The following is an 18,937-nucleotide window of genomic DNA, read 5'->3' as shown; positions in this document are numbered from 1 at the left end:
TACTCTGAATAGAGTCTTAATAACAGTTGGGAATTTCAGCCTCCTGCCTATAATTTATTTACAAAGAATCTTTTTGAAGGGAGCTATCTTGGAGAATTCTACGTAGCTTTGATGTTTGCAAGTTACCCTCTAAAGATAGGTAGAAATATGATAGAAAAATAGATAGCTATGCCTACTGGTGAAAAATAAGACAGAAATCTTGTGTTCTGAAACTTATCTTAGAGGTTTTCTTTTACTTTTCTGTTGTTCAAATCTCCTGCATTTTGCCTTAGCATTTTAATTATCTGTAGTCAACACATCAGAGTGCATTTTCATAGATATCATTAATTTTTTTTGTCAAAATATGTTTTTTTTTCTGGAAGGGCAATGTTATGACTGTAAGGGTCACTGTGTGATACAGGACAGAGAGGACAGTAAAGATCCTTTTATGGTTTAATTGTGCCACCATCCCACACTTCATATTATGAAGCCTAAATGTCCAACGATCCTGTACAAGGAGACAAGGTCTTTAAGGAGGTATGATGAAAGAGTTCATATTGTAGTTCTCAGCCTATACAGCATGTATGTACAATGACAAGAAGAAAAATCAAAAAGAAAAAATATCAGAGAGACTCCCCTTGTTCTCATTATTCTGTTATCTCCTGTGTGTGTATGTGTGTGTGTGTGTGTGTGTGTGTGTGTGTGTGTGTGTGTGTGTGTGTGTGTATTTGGTGTAGTGTGAATGTCCACAAAGACAAGGTCACAGGAGGAGAGAACAAAATGTCAACTGTGCCATACAGGAAGAGAAGTCTTACCAGCTTTGCTGATGCTTGAATATAAGACTTGTTAGCTCTAAATTGAGAGAAAGTAAATGAGGGTATGTTAAGTTACCTCGTCTACGCAATTTTGCTTTGGCATCACTGAGCATCCTAATTAACAGTATGTTGTCAATGCAGACATCGCAGTGTGTATCTGAAGTGTGATTCCCCTGAGGAGTTACAGGAAGTGCTGAACCTATGAATCATTTCACAAGGAAGCTAAGCATTTGCACACCATCATCAGGCTTTTATGGATGATCACCTACATAGTGTGCTACTGTGTTTTAAGCTCCCATTCACATGCTGAATGGAACATTTCAGATTTTATGTGAAAGGGACACTGGAGAAACACACAAGAATATCAGACTCTGGAAAAGAGTCGAAGCCTGAGGGAGAACCCCATGGATGCAAGCATGGCTCCACTCTCTTCCACTCTACCCACAGAACAGACACAATGGCTAATTCTTCAAAGGCAATTATTAATTTACCATATAAGAAGAGCTATGGTAGGACCTATATTATAGGCACTTATATCTAGTGCAAGTGCTGGTGTGTGTGTGTGTGTGTGTGTGTGTGTGTGTGTGTGCTTGTGTGTATGCATGTCTGTGTGTGTGTTACAATATCCATGACATCAAATTAAGAGTAGAATTGAGGTCATTCTATGATTAATAACATTGACTAGGATGCCTGTCAGGTTCGCCCGCTAACTGCGGCTCTAGTAGCATTGCCTTCTTTCTGTCAGCGAGGTAATGCACCAGTTATCTTCTTCTGATGGACACAGTCCCTTTTATGACAGCCTTATCTGATACTTGTGAACATACTGTGATTATTCCACAGCAGCTTCAGAAGCTTACCAGAAGGTTCATTTGCATTTAGTTGAATCAGCATCTATGGTTTCCTCTGTGTCTTTCTTGCCTTCCCCACCTTTATATATAAGCACCATTATTGGATACTAAGAGAGTTGGTGTAAGTTTTGTTATAAAATAATACAAGGTTTGTAATAGTGTGACATTGACATTCTCGAGTTTACACTTTGAATATTACAACAACTATATATCATAACCACATTTTCATCTTTTAGGCCATGTTAGCTCCCTCTTGCAGAGATTGTAGCAAATAGTGAGAAACACATTGTGAAACATCATATCAGAATAAATATAATTTTACAAAAGTCTCTTTTTATAATAACAACAAAGAATTATGCAAGGTTCATTTTAAATTATGAGGAACATGTGCATATGTCAATAGAACCAGCAGGCTAGGTACACTTAAATATACCATCAAGAGTCTGTTAGTATTGAATAAATTCTAAAGTTCAGATGAAAATAATAATAAGGAATTAGGAAGCAGGAAAAGGGTATAACTGTTCCAAATATATAAAGACATGTGAGAGAATCATACAAACTGATATATATGAATATGCAAGCATATATATATTCATATATGCAATATATGAATATGCATATGCAATAACTATTAGTGAAAAAAGAGATTATAAATTTAAAGGCAAGTGGGAGGTGGGGAGGTGTGTAAGGGTGTTAGTTGGAGGAAGAAAAGGGAAAGGACAAATGATATAGGAAAAAAATATAAAATAGAAAAGACATGCAATGTAGTAGTGATACAAAAATAGAGAGACCAAGGACATCGCAAAAATAGCCAGATGTCAGATATATTCAATTCTGCCACTGGGATTCAGTGAGAAATGTCCAGTTCTTAAAAAATAATTTAGAAAATTAAGTAAACAATGAAAATGGTTAAAAGTAGATTATGTACATCACAGTACACTGAAAGATCTTTAGATTTTAGATTTTGTGCACTACAAAAATGGAATACAAGCAATAAATGCTGCACAAAGCATACAATTATGCTAAATAATAATTTTTATATATCAGAAAAGAGGATTGATGCAAACAGCAAAAACAGCTACAATACTAGATATAAATAATTATTGTGGATAATTCATAATCATTACCCACAAGATGGCATTAGTATGTAAATAACAACGCATTTATAATTTTATATGAGGCATGTTCATATATCTGCCTTAGAAACAGAGCTATGAAATTGTTTCCTAACTCTTGTATATAATAAAACAATAAATATTTCTGGTTTTCATATTACAAGTAAGCATTTGATGTGAAAAAATTCTAATATCAACCCCCAATGCTTTGAAAATATATAAATATGATTACACATGAACAAGAAGAAAATATAAAAACATAAAGAGTAAAATTGAATGACAAACTGAGAAAAGAATGTCCAAATACCACCACTAGAGCCCAATTATAAGTCAATAAAATTTACTATATAATGAGCGCTGCAAAGTACTGTGAAGACAAGAGTCAATTATACATGTATATGAAGTGAAGAATAAAGTACACAAAATGAAATTGTTTCTGAAACAAAGTAAAAGTTTGTCATCAATCATCACTGAAATTCATAAGATACACGTTTTTTAATAATGGTGACAACATTCGAATTCTCAATAGGAATTTCAGAGAAATGTATAGTACTCTATTGTGTAAATGTATCACATTTTCCTTATCCATTCTTTGGTCGAGAGGCATTTAGATTGTTTCCAGGTTCTAGCTATGAAAAACAATGCTGTTATAAACATAGTTGAGCACATGTCCTTTTGGCACAATTGAGCATCCTTTGGATATATACCCAAAAGTGGTATTACTGGGTCTTGAGGAAGGTTGTTTTCTTATTTTCTGAGAAATCGCCACACTGACATCCAAAGGGGTTGTACCAGTTTACATTTTTGTTGATGGGATTGTAAATCCTAAAAATAACTCCTGAGGACAAGCCAAAATTATAAATAACTATACACTTGATACAAACAATCAGCTGTATCCCCAAACTGTAGCCTATGATGATATGAACACATAAAAGGTTGAACAGACATTAGGAAGGTTATTACAGTGCTGTTTACTAAGACCAACAACTAGGACAGGGAAACGCAGCCAAATACATGACCTTCAACTGAGAGATAAAGTATGGTGTACACGTCTGCTGGAACATGATGGAGTTTTTCTAAAAGCTAGGAGTGAGATTTTTTTGTTCAAAGAGAAAAACAATTTCATTTTTTTTTACTTTTCTTTTTTATTACTGATTTTTATTGAACTTTACATTTTTCTCTTCTCCCCTCCCTGCCTGTCCCCTCCCCACTTCAACCCTCCCCCAAAGTCCCATGCTCCCAATTTACTCAGGAGATCTTGTCTTTTTCTACTTCCCATGTAGATTAGATCTATGTATGTCTCTCTTAGGGTCCTCATTGTTGTGTAAGTTTTCTGGAATTGTGATTTGTAGCATGATTTTCTTTGCTTTATGTTTAAAAACCACCTATGAGTGAGTATATGTGACAATTATCTTTCTGTGTTGGGTTACCTCACTCAAAATGATGTTTACTAGTTCCATCCATTTGCCTGCAAAATTTAAGAGGGTTTTCTTTTCTACTGTGTAGTACTCTACTGTGTAAATGTATCACATTTTCCTTATCCATTCTTTGGTCGGGAGGCATTTAGATTGTTTCCAGGTTCTAGCTATGAAAAACAATGCTGTTATAAACATAGTTGAGCACATGTCCTTTTGGCACAATTGAGCATCCTTTGGATATATACCCAAAAGTGGTATTACTGGGTCTTGAGGAAGGTTGTTTTCTTATTTTCTGAGAAATCGCCACACTGACATCCAAAGGGGTTGTACCAGTTTACATTCCTACCAGCAATGCAGAAGTGTTCCTTTTCCCCCACAACCTCTCCAGCATAAGTTGTCATCAGTGTTTTTTATCTTGGCTATTCTTATAGGTGTAAGATGAAATCTCAGAGTTGTTTTGATTGGCATTTTTTTTGCATTTCCTACTGTCAGAGCTCTGTTTCCTTTTTTATTATTTTTTATTGAGCTCTACATTTTTCTCTTTATGACCCTTTCTCAAGATCAAAGTATTAACCATGACCCTGCAATAAGAAGCCCCTATATAGGACCAAGGCTGAAAATAACACATGAATATACAGAAATATGTGTGTATGTGTATGCATACATGTATATATGTTTATATGTGTGTATATGCATATGTCCTTATATATATATATATATATATATATATATGAGATACTTTGAGAATATCTCTATTTAATAAAAAATATTAAAGGATATTTTCTGAAGGTATGAAGATTTTGACCATGTTTGCAGTACCTGATTAAAAAGTTCTTCATGTACAGTCATCATCAAATCCAACCAAGGGACTTAGTTACCCCTATAAAAAATCTTGCCTCTATTGAACCATTGGATACATAATGCCTGAAGGTCAGTATTTTAGCATGTAGGAACCAATAATGAGTTAAGATCAATGCTGTCTTTGACCCTAAAGTGGTCTACATAACACCCATGAAACCTAGATAACTACAATGTTCTAAGTAATGCTTGCACACTTCATATAATTTGATTTTTTTTTTACTCTTATATTGAGTACCTTTTTCTCTGTAAACAGAAAGTATATACATTAGTATGGGAAAGATATCAGGTTAAACCATTTGTTTTTAATTATGACATTATTCCATTCATATTTTTTAAATATACAGATACTTGGTTTTAAGATTATCATGGCACTATTTCTGATTTTCTGCACTTTTTAAAAATTTTTTTAGTTAATGTATGTCTGCTTTTATATATTTGTATTATTCCATTTTCTCCTAAACTTACTAGATTTTCATCTTTACTTAGGACTTATCCAAAAATATCAGTACGTAAGCCCTTTATATATTAAAAGTCTAATAAAAGGATAAAAGAAATACAAGAAACACATTAGTTTCATTAAGTCCCTTTGAATCATATCTATTATCATATCATTTAATTCCATAGAGATCTGAAGGCTCACGGGCATTATTATTCAGTCAATGTTCATTTGAAGGTGTACGTCTGTCCCTTCTGCCCTTGGTCTGGAAATCTGCCTTCATTTACAGTCTTCTATTTAAGATCATCTTGAGTTTTGCCTAAAGGGGTTCTTTAGTGTTTCTTTCAGAATGAATTTGGTAGTAAAGGAAATTTTGTCTTAATTGAATTTTTTGACAACTTTATATATGAATATTGTGTTTATGTCATTTCCTTACCTGACTCAACCATCCAGGTGTCCTTGTATCCTACCACCACACCTTCTCAAATTACTGGCGTCATCTTTAATTATTGTTGCTACACACAGAGATCCAGACAGACACCTGCACTCACACATATATAAACTTGTTTTCTTAAACTTATCTTGCCTTCCTTTTCAGTTGTAGCAGTGTATCTATAATACGTCTTCATGGAGTTGCTAATTTTGATTATATTTATCGCATCCAGATATTATGTTCAGGGATTTTTTTAAAACAATATTTAATTATTTATTTATTTAGTTATTTTCCTACCTCCACCCTTTATCCCACCCACCCCCAGTCCACTCCTCCTCTGTTTCTGTTGAAACAACTTTCTATATACCTTAAATTACTTCTTTGAACCCATAGATGACTTTCTCAGTGATTTATGACTCACTTAAACTTTTATATCTTCTTCTCTCACAATCTATTCATCCCTTCTCACAATTTATTCCCATCAATATTTCCCTCAGATCCAATCTCTTCCACTATCTCAGAAGGAAGCTTCCTTGGGTCTGCTAACACCAAGGCACAACGTCAACAGGAAAACAGCCAGAGAGAGAGAGAACAGTTTCTCTCTTTCCCACTAATAATCTGTCTTTCCCACTTTCCCAACTAATAATCTGTCTCCCAGTAGTAAAACAAAAAGGTGGAAATGAAAGTACACTAGCTCACTCAAACACATGGCCCTTGCAGGCCTTGCCCTTCTCCCCAATTCCCTCCTCCTCGCTAAAAACCATTAGGTTACATTCCTCGTTATTTCCTTATTTGGCAACTTCCTCTTCCAGAGGCTGACTTTCTCTAGCTACCAACGTCCAGCAATCAAAAGCCTTCTTTGGTTCAACAAATAAACATGCAAAATTAAAGTTAAACACCTCACCCTAACCCAAGGTTTCCCCTTGGAGCTTTTTGAGCTGCCATTTTTTCTATTTGTTGAGTCTGTCTCCTATCCAGGCAAAGGCAGTCCTTTGTCCCACTATGACAAATAACCCTATCCCCTTTGCCTGATTCCCTTCCCCTTCTCCCTTTTCTTCTGTCTCCTGTCTTTGTCCATTATCTCTAGCCTCTGTTCCTCTGGGACAAGTAAATCTTCGTTGTGTTGAGAACTTGGTCTTGAGGATCCTGTACTGATACATTTCCTTTAAACTACCATCAAACTTCTCCCATGCTTTCTTATTGTAAATATGTGACAACTCTTGGTAGGATTTTCTTATAATTAAATGTTTTGTTTTACAACCCAGTCCCAGTTTCCCCTCCTTCCTCTTTTCATGTTCCCTTGCTCCCACCCCCACCCACTCCTGCTTCCCTCTACCCACCTCCATCCACTCCTCAGAAAGGATCAGGCCTCCCATTGGCATCAACAAAGCATGACATAGCAAGTTGAGGCAGGACCAAGCTCCTCCCTCTGCATCCAAACAGGACGAGGTATCCCTGCATGAGGAATAGATTCAAAAAAAAAAATTTTAACATGTGCCAGGGACAGGTCCTGATCCTATTGCTAGGAGTCATGCAACAGACCAAGCTACACAAATGCCAATTACATGCAGGGGGCATTGGTCCCATACAGTCTCCAGAGTTCATTAGCTTCCAAGAACTAAGGTCAGCTGTCTCTGTGGGTTCCTCCCTTATGACCTTGACTTCTTGACTTTTGTAATCCCTTCTCCCTCTCTTCAGCAGGGCTCCCAGGCCACTGCTTGAGTGTAGGTCTCTGCAACTGCTTCCATCATTTCCTAGATCAAGGCTCTCTGATGCCAACTATGCTACTCACCAATCTGATTACAAAAGATGCCCAGTTCAGACACCCTTTCCACTATTAGAGTTCTTTTAGCTGAGGTCATAATTGTGAATTCCTGGTATTTCTCTCCCCAAACCTGCCCAATGAATCGCGGCTGTTTCCAGCACCCTACCCGCAACTTCAACCCCAGTTTACCGGGGAACTTTTTTCTATTTCCCCTTCCCAGCAAAATTCTTTAGGTGATTTTTACTGACTCCTGATTCTCAGATACTTGATGCCTTTCACCAATTTCTGACAACCTGCACACACATTCTTCAACTGCTACCATTTCTATTCACTCCTCCTTTTGTAACAACATATCATATATATCAGAAAACGTTCCCTGAATTCATTATTCTTCCGATGATTTGGTGTCTTTTCTGCTGGCCCTGTTATATATAGTGCTAGCTAATTACATTGAGCTATATTGAGTCTGTGTTGAGTCCTTGACTAACTTGTTGTGTAGTCAATTGTTTCCATTTATAGTTTAGCTTTTGCAGTATTATGCCTTTAGAGGCCCAGTTTTACCATATAGTCTGTGAAAAATAAAAATTATAGTCCCACCTGGAAGCTAAGCTACACTTCTCTTTTCAGTGTTTTATCAGCATTTTCCTTATTCATCTATTAACATGAGGGGAAATGTGGCTTTAAGGATCAACCTACTTTTGAGTTTTATCTTGATTCTCCATTGCCATTCATGAATCTTCAGTTCCTAAGTTACCGTCCTATTTCTGAAGCATATTTAAACAGTATTGTCATCCAATGTCTATTGTCTGTTTTTCTGTTAGTATTAGAACAAATTACTGATGTTCCGATTATTTTTTCTACCATGAGAAATTTTATCTTTCAGTCTTTTACCCCTTAAGGAGTTCAAGCCTTTAATCCTGAAGCTCATGGAGAAATGAATATGGAGTAATCACAAACACTTTTATGGGAATGTGGTTCAGGGTGAAAGTGTTGGTCTAGCATGCACAAAACAACCTGAAGTTTCAATGCAAACACTAAAAAATACATTTACATATGAGGGCATATCCAAAAACTGCCTGAACTTCAGATGAAGCTTCATCTTTGATCAAATTTCATAGTAAAGAGATTGTGAGCAAAAAACTCAATGAAGCCAAGCTTGTATTCCTTGGTTTTTTCATATCATATAGGAATGCATTTAAAGGATGACATTATGGATGTTTATTAACTAATTTCAATTTATTCATATATATTGTAATATGTGAGCTTGACTTAACTAAAATCTGCAAAACAAAATATAAAGGAGAAGGATAGAAGGCAGGTAGATACTACATAATAGAAAAGTTTCCTTATTGATCTTTTTAAATTTATTTTAGGGCTTTCTTTTTTTATTGATTTTTATTGAGCTCTACATTTTTCTCTGCTCCCCTCCCTGTCTCTCGCATACTCTCCAACCCTCCCCCAAAATCTTCATGCTCCTAATTTACTCAGGAGATCTTATCATTTTCAACTTCTCATGTAGATTAGATGTATGTATGTCTCTCTTAGTGTCCTCATTGTTGTCTAATTTCTCTGGGATTGTGTTCTTGAGATACTAGCTAGAACAATAAGACACCAAAATGAGATCAAGGGGATACAAATCAGAAAAGAAGAAGTCAGACTCTCACTGTTTGCTGATGTAGCATGATAGAAGATTAACTCAAAAAAATCAGTGGCCTTCCTGTACACAGATGATAAAAGGGCTGTGAAAGGAATCAGAGAAACATCACCCTTCACAATAGCCACAAATAGCATAAAATATCTGGGAATAACTCTAACCAAACAAGTAAAAGACTTGCATGACAAGAACTTTAAATCATTGAAGAAAGAAATTGAAGAAGACACCAGAAAGTGGAAAGATACCCCATGTACTTGGGTAGGTAGAATTAACATAGTAAAAATGAAAATCTTACCAAAAGCAAGTTATCGATTCAGTGCAATGCCCATCAAAATCCCAGCAAAATTTTTCACGGACCTTGAAAGAACAGTACCCAACTTCATATGGAAAAGCAATAAACAGAGGGTAGCCATAACAATCCTGTACAATAAAAGAACTTTTGGAGGCATCACAATCCCTGACTTCAAACTCTACTACAGAGCTACAGTACTGAAAACAGCCTGGTATTGGCATAAGAACAGACAGGAGGATCAATGTAACCAAATCGAAGACCTGAATATTAAACGACACACCTTCAAACACCTGAAATATCAAATGGAAAAAAGAAAGCATATTTAACAAATGGTGCTCTTATTGGTCTAAAGAAAAAATTTCCATGTTCTTTCCATATGGCAGTGAATATTGAGTAACTGAGGTCTGGGAGCTCAGGGCCTGACAATTAAAAACAAGAAGACAATTAAAAGCAAAGCTACCAATATGCAGCAAGTCCATAGGAGTCCTTCATTTCAGCTTGGTGCAATGTCTGAAATCCTTACCATAAAACTGAAATAATAATAATTTTCTATAGTGTAAGCTATAAAACTTGATTTAAAATACTATATAATAAAATCAAATTGTTATAAACATAGAAAAATCAAACACTTGGTTTTCCTTAAATAAAATCTTGTAAATGCTTTTCTTTAAAACCTTGAGTCACGAAACTATCACTCTCCAGTCCCAAATGTTTTATGTCATTCACACCAGATTTTGCTAAATCCATCTGCAACACATCAGGTAATAAGCACATTTATTCCTTTGAGTTCAATTCATGTCCTTATTTGGAATTGACCTAGTTAAAACTGGCCAGCAATTAACAGATGACTTGCTCAAGTCATCATTACGGGGTGTTCATTTCAGAAGGAAGCCTTTGTCAAAGTGTCAATCTTTGTATTCTGCTGTGTCCTAATCTGATGTCTTTCTAGTTCTTGCTGAATAAGGAGCTAAATATGTATTTCTATTTTTGCCATTAATTAAATGTGCATGGCACAGTTGAGAACAAAGCCTACAGTGTGCTTGCTTCCTTGCTGATACAAGCTATATACCTGAAGTAGAGGGGGGCCATATTCATCTCAAGTGTCCATTTTAAATATTAGCACATGCTAATGATTTATCTTGGTAACAAAGAAGGTGACATTCACGTATGTGGATCTGACTTTTGCTGTGAAGTGAGGCAATAGAAGTGTGTGGAAATGACTCTAGAGCTTTGAGAGTAAGAATATCCACAAGAGTGTTATGTATAGCCCAGAGGCAGAATATTAAAACTGTGAGTTCATCCTTTGTATCAAGAACAGATCAATTGAAAGAAAGTTTGAAGAGCTGTGGGAAGTAACTTAACATTGTTAAGAAGCTTTTGACTATGACCTTTTGTCTTGTTTTGATTTTGTTTTTTTCTTGTCTGAGCTTCAAGTTTCATCTCTGCATATAAAAATCTAATTTTACTTTTTCTCATGTTGGAATCCACATGGATAATGAGTGTCTCTGGCAATCTCCCCGATGTCTCTCTCCTTCACCCCATTTTAACATCTCTTTATCTAGTTTTAGTTCAATATGTGATAAACGTGGTTTTATTTGGATCACAGCACATATAATGTGGCCAATGGTAAGAATTCACTTTTTGGATCATGATAATTTCATCTGTATACTTCAGGGTCACCTTCTCCATTTTTCTTTTTTCTTTCTTTTTTTTTTTTAAAAAGTCTTTCCCATGTGTCCTTAATTCTAGTTTCAGCATTTACTCATACTTCTGTTTTTTAGGTGATTATCAATCTTTCTTTTGGAGCCTCTCGTTATTTCCAAGGTTCCTCATTTTCAATAGGAAGAAGAATGCCTTAGACAACTTCTTTCACAGCCCACATGGACAGTCATGAGGTGAGCTTTTAGCCTGAACTAAAGTGCAATGCACCGTGTGTTCCAAGTGCAGGTGGGTTACTTCCAATTTCAATCAGGTATCTCACTCCATTCCTCTTTAAATGATGGCTTTAGCTTCCTATTCCTTTGACCACTGAAATCTCTCATCAGTTGAGGACTGACATAGAATATGTTTCCTCAGAAAGTCTCCCCATGTTTCACAAAGTCAGTGCATTTTCCTCTGTCTCCTGTGACACTTTTAAAAAAGTAATTGCCACAGCACCACCAGTTGGATCTAATATCAGCTATCCCATGGTGAATTGGAAGCACCACAAAGCAAATTAGTTATTATCCCACCCTTTTACAGTCTCACTAAATGCTCAGGAAATGTGCATAGGCATAATAGATGAATGAACAGTAGATGTGGTAACGAAAATAAATAACCTGTACAATAGTCTTAGTTCTTTGATGAGTCAGAGAGAGCTTTATGTGAATTGAGTCATTTGATTTCTACAATGGCTATTATTTTGATCCTTATGTTGCACTTAGTTAAACACAAGTTTATTATTTAGTGTCTTAGGTGGATCCCATAGGGCTATGTATTGAAAATATCTTATTTATTTTTTTTACTCAACTGGTAGCTTGGGCTAACAAATAGTGTAATAACTTTGTGTTCTGGTAAGTAATATCCTTAGCAAAAATCTTCTCGCTCGTTATTATAATTACACAGCATGCTAAATATAAAACTTTTATGTTATTTGGTTAAAAATACACTTACTGAAAAAACATCTAAAAAGGGAGATCTAAATGCTTGATACACATTTGAGATTTCAATATAAATTAGATATTTCTAATTATAAAATCTTTTGACCTTTTGATAAAGTTAGCTATGTTCATTATAAAATATCTCAGCATTAATAGTTTTATGCACATTATTCTTGACAGACATTGATAAAGTAGAGTTGAATGACTGCAATAAAGTATATAATTCTGTGTCCGTTTCCACATTTCCACTTTCTAAAATGTTGGTTAAAAAAAAAGAAATATCTCTAATTCAAGAACTTGTATATGTAACTATTTAAGATACTGGATTCACTCTAACTCACTTTGCAGATATATGCAATTTATTTGAAGAGTCTTTCTGTTACCTATCAGTAAGCCAAGTGTATCTGATCTGTTTTAGGATGTGATGCATCATTACAGTCTGGCTTTTCTGCTTCTTCCTGTTCAGGAACTGTTGGCAAGTGCAGATCACTGACGTGGAAGTAAGGAGACCTGGCAGACGTGTTTATGAATGAAATCTCTCCCGTTGCCTCCCAAGCACAGATTTCTTACCAGATGAGCTAACTTATTGCTACTCCTCACTCTTACCATCCTGGATATCTTGCTCTATAAGCTTGTTTCCACTCAAAATAACACTTAGATTTTACCCCTTTCTTTAGTGTTTCCTTAAAATACAACAAAGCAGATTAAGTCAATAAAGCAATTGCTGATCTGCAGCAGTCTTAAGAGTTACAACAAAGTTGTATTTTGGTTGTTAGAATTGACTTTTTTCTTTTATTGAAAACAGATTACTTTTTTTTAAATCATATACTGCATCCTTATTACACATTCTCCTCTCTTTACTCCACCCCAGCTCCTCTCAAACTCCCCTCCCATCTGGACGCACGCTCTTCTATCTGTCATTAGAAAACAAACAGGCTTCTATTGAATACTACATAAAATGTGCACAATAAGATAAAGCAAAAACTAACACATTGGAAGCGTACAAAACGAGCAAACAGAAGGGAAAGAGTCCAAAAGAAGACAGAAGAAGTAGAGATCAACTCTCATGAATCCCTATAAAACCACTAAAATGGAAGTCATTATAGATACACAAATGATACTTTTTCTGCCTTCTCTGCTAAAGGGTTCCTCGAGCTTTGAGGGGAGGGATTTAGAAGAGACATCCCCTGTAGGGGTGAGTGTACTAAGGTCTTTTAGTCTCTGAATAACTTCTAACTGTATGTCCCCTATGTTTGTTCCTATTTGCTGTAGGAGGAAGCTTCCCTGATCATAGTTAAGCAAGGCACTTAACTGAAATTATGGGAAATATTCATTAAATGATATTTTATTGCCGCACTCATCTTTTAAAGATTTCTTTGGAACAGTTGTATTTAGTTTTAACCTAGTTCTTTGTGATATCTAGTTCTGATTCTTGGTTAGCCAAGCAATGTTAGATATATGTTCCATCTTGCAGAGTGGGCCTTAAATCAGATTAAAGCTGGCTGTTCCCAAAAAAATTTGGCCAACATTGCAATAGCACAATTTGTAGGAGGGGCACCATTGTAAATAAAAAAGGTTTGTTGCTGGACCAATGTTTACATTTCTCTTTTAGTAGTGTACAGAGTATCTTCCTAAAACAAAGATGCTGATACATAGGGGTGAGGACTCTATGTAGGAACTGTTCTCCACTTATCCATTTTAAATAAGTTGTGTTAGATGTTTTCTTCAACAGTGTGGACTTGGCATCAGTTTGTGAAGAGTAGCCTGTAATCTTGGCAACATTATGGGTTGTTTTGGCTTCCCAAGGGACCACTTTGATCAACAATTCAATTAAATGCAACCTAATCCTGGTACTGGAAGTCTCATCTGCTAACAAGAGATATAAAACTGTGGCTGTGTCTCTCTCATTGTTTAGTCATTTCATTTAGATTTCCTTCATAAGTGTATACATTTTAGCAAATTTCTATTGTATGAGATTTCCATACTCCCCTTTAAATGACCCTTAATTTTAGCTCTCTCTGCCAATTTTCTGTCCATTGCCCCCTTTTCTCCCTTCACCTGATTATCCCTTTCCAGTTTTTCTCCTTCATCCATCCATAAATGTATACCTTCTGTTTCTTTTCTCGGGAGATTTATCTATCCCCATTTCATCCCTTATTCTATACCTAACATTTGGGGTAATATAAATTATAACTTGACTAGCCTTGACTTAATAGCTAATATCAAATATATCTGAATGAATATTATATTTGTTTTCTGGGACTGGGTTACCACACCCAGGATGAATTTTTCTAGTTTCTTCCATTTACTTCCATTCTTCACATTTATTTTGTGATTTCATTTTTTAACAACTGAATAATACTACATTATGTAAATGTACTACATTAATTTGTACTGAGATATCAAGGTTATATCAATTATTTTGTTGAGCGATATCAATATTTCCAATTTATGATTATTATGAATAGGACAATAATGAACATGAATAAACAAGTGTTTTGTGGTAAGAAGAAACTAAATGACATATAAGGAATATGCCCAAGAGAGGTAAGTTGGTTCTTGAGGTAGATCAATTTCCATCTTTCTGAAAAACTGCCACACTGATATCCATAGTGGCTATATAAATTTGCACTTCCATTATCAATAAATGGTACCCTTGCTCCATATCTTTATCAGAATGATCTATAATTTGTCTTATTGATCTTAGCCAATCTGACATGTGTAAAATGAAAGAACAAAGCAGTTTTGATTTTTGTTTTTTTGATGACTAATGATTGTGAACGTTTCTTTAAGTGACTTTTTTCTTGAATTTCCTATTTGAGAACTCACTGTTTAGATCTGTTCTCTAGTTTTTAATTTGGTTATTTGTTTTCCTAAATTTTTGCATTCTTGATATGTACATTTAATAGTACTCTATTGAATGTGTAATAAAAAATCTTCTCCCATTCTGTGGGTCCACTTTGTACAAATGCCAGTGTCATTTGCTGTGCAAAAGCTCTTCAGTTTCATGAATTCCCAATTTAGTTCTTTATATTAGTGCTTATGAGAATGGTTTTCCCTTCAAAGTCTTTTCCTTTGCCAATAAATTCAAGGCTACTCCCCATTTTCTTATCTATCAGGTTGAGTGTATTTGGTTTTGTATTGAGGTTTTTGAATCATTTGGACTTCAGTTTTGTTCTATTTGGATCCATTTCTTTTTATATGAATATCTATTTATTTATTATGTGTACAATATTCTGTCTGCGTGTATGCCTGCAGGCCAGAACAGGACAAAAGACCTTATTACAAATGGTTGTGAGCCACCATGTGGTTGCTGGGAATTGGACTCAGGACCTTTGGAAGAGCAGGCAGTGCTCCTAACCACTGAGCCATCTCTCCAGCCCCCTTGGATCTATTTCTATTTAACATGCACCCTTCCTGTTTGTCCTCCATCATTTGTTGAAGATTCTGTGATTATTCAAGGGTGTTTCTGGCTTTATTTTCAAATCAAATATCAAAAGTCTGTAGGTATGTATATTTTCTGTGTCTTTAATTCAATTTCATTTATAAATGTATCTATATTAGGGTAAATACCACTTTTTTGTATTGCAGCTCTGTAGTACAACTTGAAATTAAAGATAATATATATTAGCAATAGTAATTACCATTACTGTTATTCAGAATTGTTTTATCTCTTCTGGTTTTCTGTTTGTTTGTATGTTTATGTGTATGTGCTTCCATATGAAGCTAAAGATTGTCCTTTCAAGATAATACTTGTCTTGAGAGTTTGATAGGGATTGAATTAAACCTAGATTGCTTTTGGTAGGATTGCCATATGCTGCTGATTTTATGAGAATGGGAAATCTTTCCATTTTCTGGTATGTTCTATTTCTGTTTTCATTGCCTCAAGATTTATTTTTTCTCATACTGGTGTTTTATATCAGTGGTTATCATCTATCCCAAGATATTTCAGATTAATTGAGGTTTTTGTGAACGGTTTCGCTTTCCTGATTTCTTTTTCAGTTCATTTATTTATTCTATGAGTTAATGTTTATCCAGATACAGTAATGTCCAGTTTGGGTCCCCTTTTCATTTCTATTTTTGTCAAAAGGATAGTCTCTGGTAAAAGGTTTGTCAATTTTATTGACTTTCTCAGATAAGCAATTGTTTTCAATGATGTTTTTATTTTATTTTCTTCCTTTCTCCCTCTCTCCCTCCCACTCCCTTCTTTCTCATTGATTTCAGTCCCAAGTTTGATTATTTCTTGCCATTTATTCCTTTACGTGTGATTTCTTCTTGTAGTTCTGGAGCTTTCAGATGTACTATTAAGTTACTAGTATAAAATCATTTCAATTTCCTTATGTAGGCACTTAATTCTATGAAGTTGTCTCTTAGAATTATATTCATTACATTCCATAAATTTGAGTATGTTGTGTATTCATTTTCATTCAACTCTAGAAAGTTTTTATTTCATTTTTAAGTTCTGTCTTGACCTTTTTTTTTTCTTCAGTAGTGAAATGTTCTGTTTTCAAGATTTTGTAAGCTTACTGTTTTTCTGTTGATGATGATATCCAGGTTTAATCTAAGGTGGTCAAATAGGGTGCAGAGTGTTACATGAATTTTCTCTTATATGCTGAGACTTGCTTTGTGTTCAAGTATGTGGTCAGTTTCGGAGAAAGTTATATGAAATGTTGAGAGTAAAGTATATTCATTTGTAAATTTTCTTTAAATATGTTAGGTACATTTAATGTATAACAAAATAGCACTAACATTTTTCTCTGTTTTATTAGTGTCTGGATGATTAGTCTTCTGATGAGAATGGGGTATTTAAATTTTCCATTATCAATGTGGTGGTCAGTTTGTGTTTTAAGCTGTAATTATATTTCCTTTGTGAATGTCAGTAAATTTATGTTTTGTTCATAGTTAGTAATTGCAAAGTTTTCTTGCTGGCTTTTCCTTTAATGAGTATAAAGTGCCCTTAACTATCTCTTCTAATTAGTTTTGATTTGAAGTCTGTTTTATCAGATACTAATATGGTTACCCCAGTTACTTTGTAAGTCTATTTGCAAATTTTTCCAGCATTTTATTCTGAAGTCATATTTATCATTGATGTCAAGGTCTATATTTTTTATTTGATACAGCAGGATGAATCTTGTTTACTATCCATTCTCTTTGCCAGTGTTTTTTTTTGTTGAGGAATTTAGGCCATTGATATTGAGATCTATCAATGAGCGTTGTTTGTTAATTCCTTTTATTTTGCTGTTGGTTTGTATTTGATGTTGTTATTGTCATTGATGATGATGATGTTGCAGTGGTGGTTGTAGTGGTGATGATGAGAATGATGATGATGATGATGATGATGTGTGTGTGTGTGTGTGTGTGTGTGTGTGTGTATGTATGTGTGGCTTCCCCTCTTTGGATATGCTGGTTTAGGTTAATTTTTTCCTTGTGTTTACACTTGGGTGTAGACAATCACTTTAGGTTTTAGTTTTCTTCCTATCACCTTATCACCTATCACCTTATATCTATCAGCTATTATCTGTAGAGTTCAATTTGAAGATAGATGTTGTTTAAATTTGGTTTCCTAATGGAATGTCTTATTTATTCTATTGTTTTTAAGAAATTTTCTGGGTATAATATTCTGCGCTGGAATTTGTGCTCTCAAAGAGTCTGTAGAACACCTTTTTTTTTTCTTTTTTTGAATTGATTTTATTGAGCTATACATTTTCCTCTGCTTCCCTCTTTTTCTCTTCCCTCCCCTTATGCCTTCTCTCATGGTCCCCATGCTCCCAATTTACTTAATGTTGGAGGACTGAATATAAAGAAGAGGAGGGAGAGTGAAGATACCAAGCTTACTTACCGGCTTTGCTGCTTACTTGCTTCACACTTGACTGGTAAGTTCCCAGAGAATGCCCACAGGAGTTTGGTGCTGGGACAACAGAATGAGTGAAGAGAAATATTGTATGACAAGATCTGCCTGGCCCACTAGAGGAAGGAACAGAGAGGAGGGAGAAGCCACAGTATGTGGTATACTACAGAGATGAAAGTGAGGGAGGGGTTGTATTTTGAGGAAAGAAGATATAATAGAAGGACCACAGTTGAAATAACTGCTTCCATGGCCAGAGTGATCTTTAGGTTCCAAGAGAGTACATACTGGAGCTGAGAACTTGAAAAGAAGCAATGACTTGGAGGAAGGAAGTTTGGAGGGGATGATCTGTGTGATCCAGTAGAGATTCTTCCATATTTAAAGGGATGCTTCCTCACCTTGATAGCTTCTGGCACTTTTCTCTTCCTCTGGGAATTCTCAGTGAGCAATGACAGCTGCTCAGATATGACTCAAGCAGATTTCTTCATCTTCAGATGAGCCTGCTCACCAGGCTGTCTGAATTAATGCATGAATGCATTCTTCCTGTGGCTATGCCATTCAGTGCCATCACATTCCATAATACTTCCTATCATTGCCTGCTAATAAATTTAGACAGCACTCTCTCCTTAATAATTTTATTTAATCCAAAAAAGAGTTCTTTTTAATTACTCATAGAATGGTCTTCCCAAGTCTTTCTCTGCCATCATGTGCTTGTTTTTGCCTGATAGCTATAGCTAGGAAGACTAGACAAGGAAAGTGTAATTCACATGTGACAAGCTAAACTACATTGTCAACATAGCTTTACAAGGACATTGTCAAATGTAATTGGAAGCAATG

This window comes from Myodes glareolus, chromosome 8 (assembly GCF_982192425.1).
Source record: "Myodes glareolus chromosome 8, mMyoGla1.1, whole genome shotgun sequence".
In the NCBI taxonomy this organism is placed as follows: Eukaryota; Metazoa; Chordata; class Mammalia; order Rodentia; family Cricetidae; genus Myodes; species Myodes glareolus.
Note: the sequence above shows the minus strand (reverse complement) of the source record.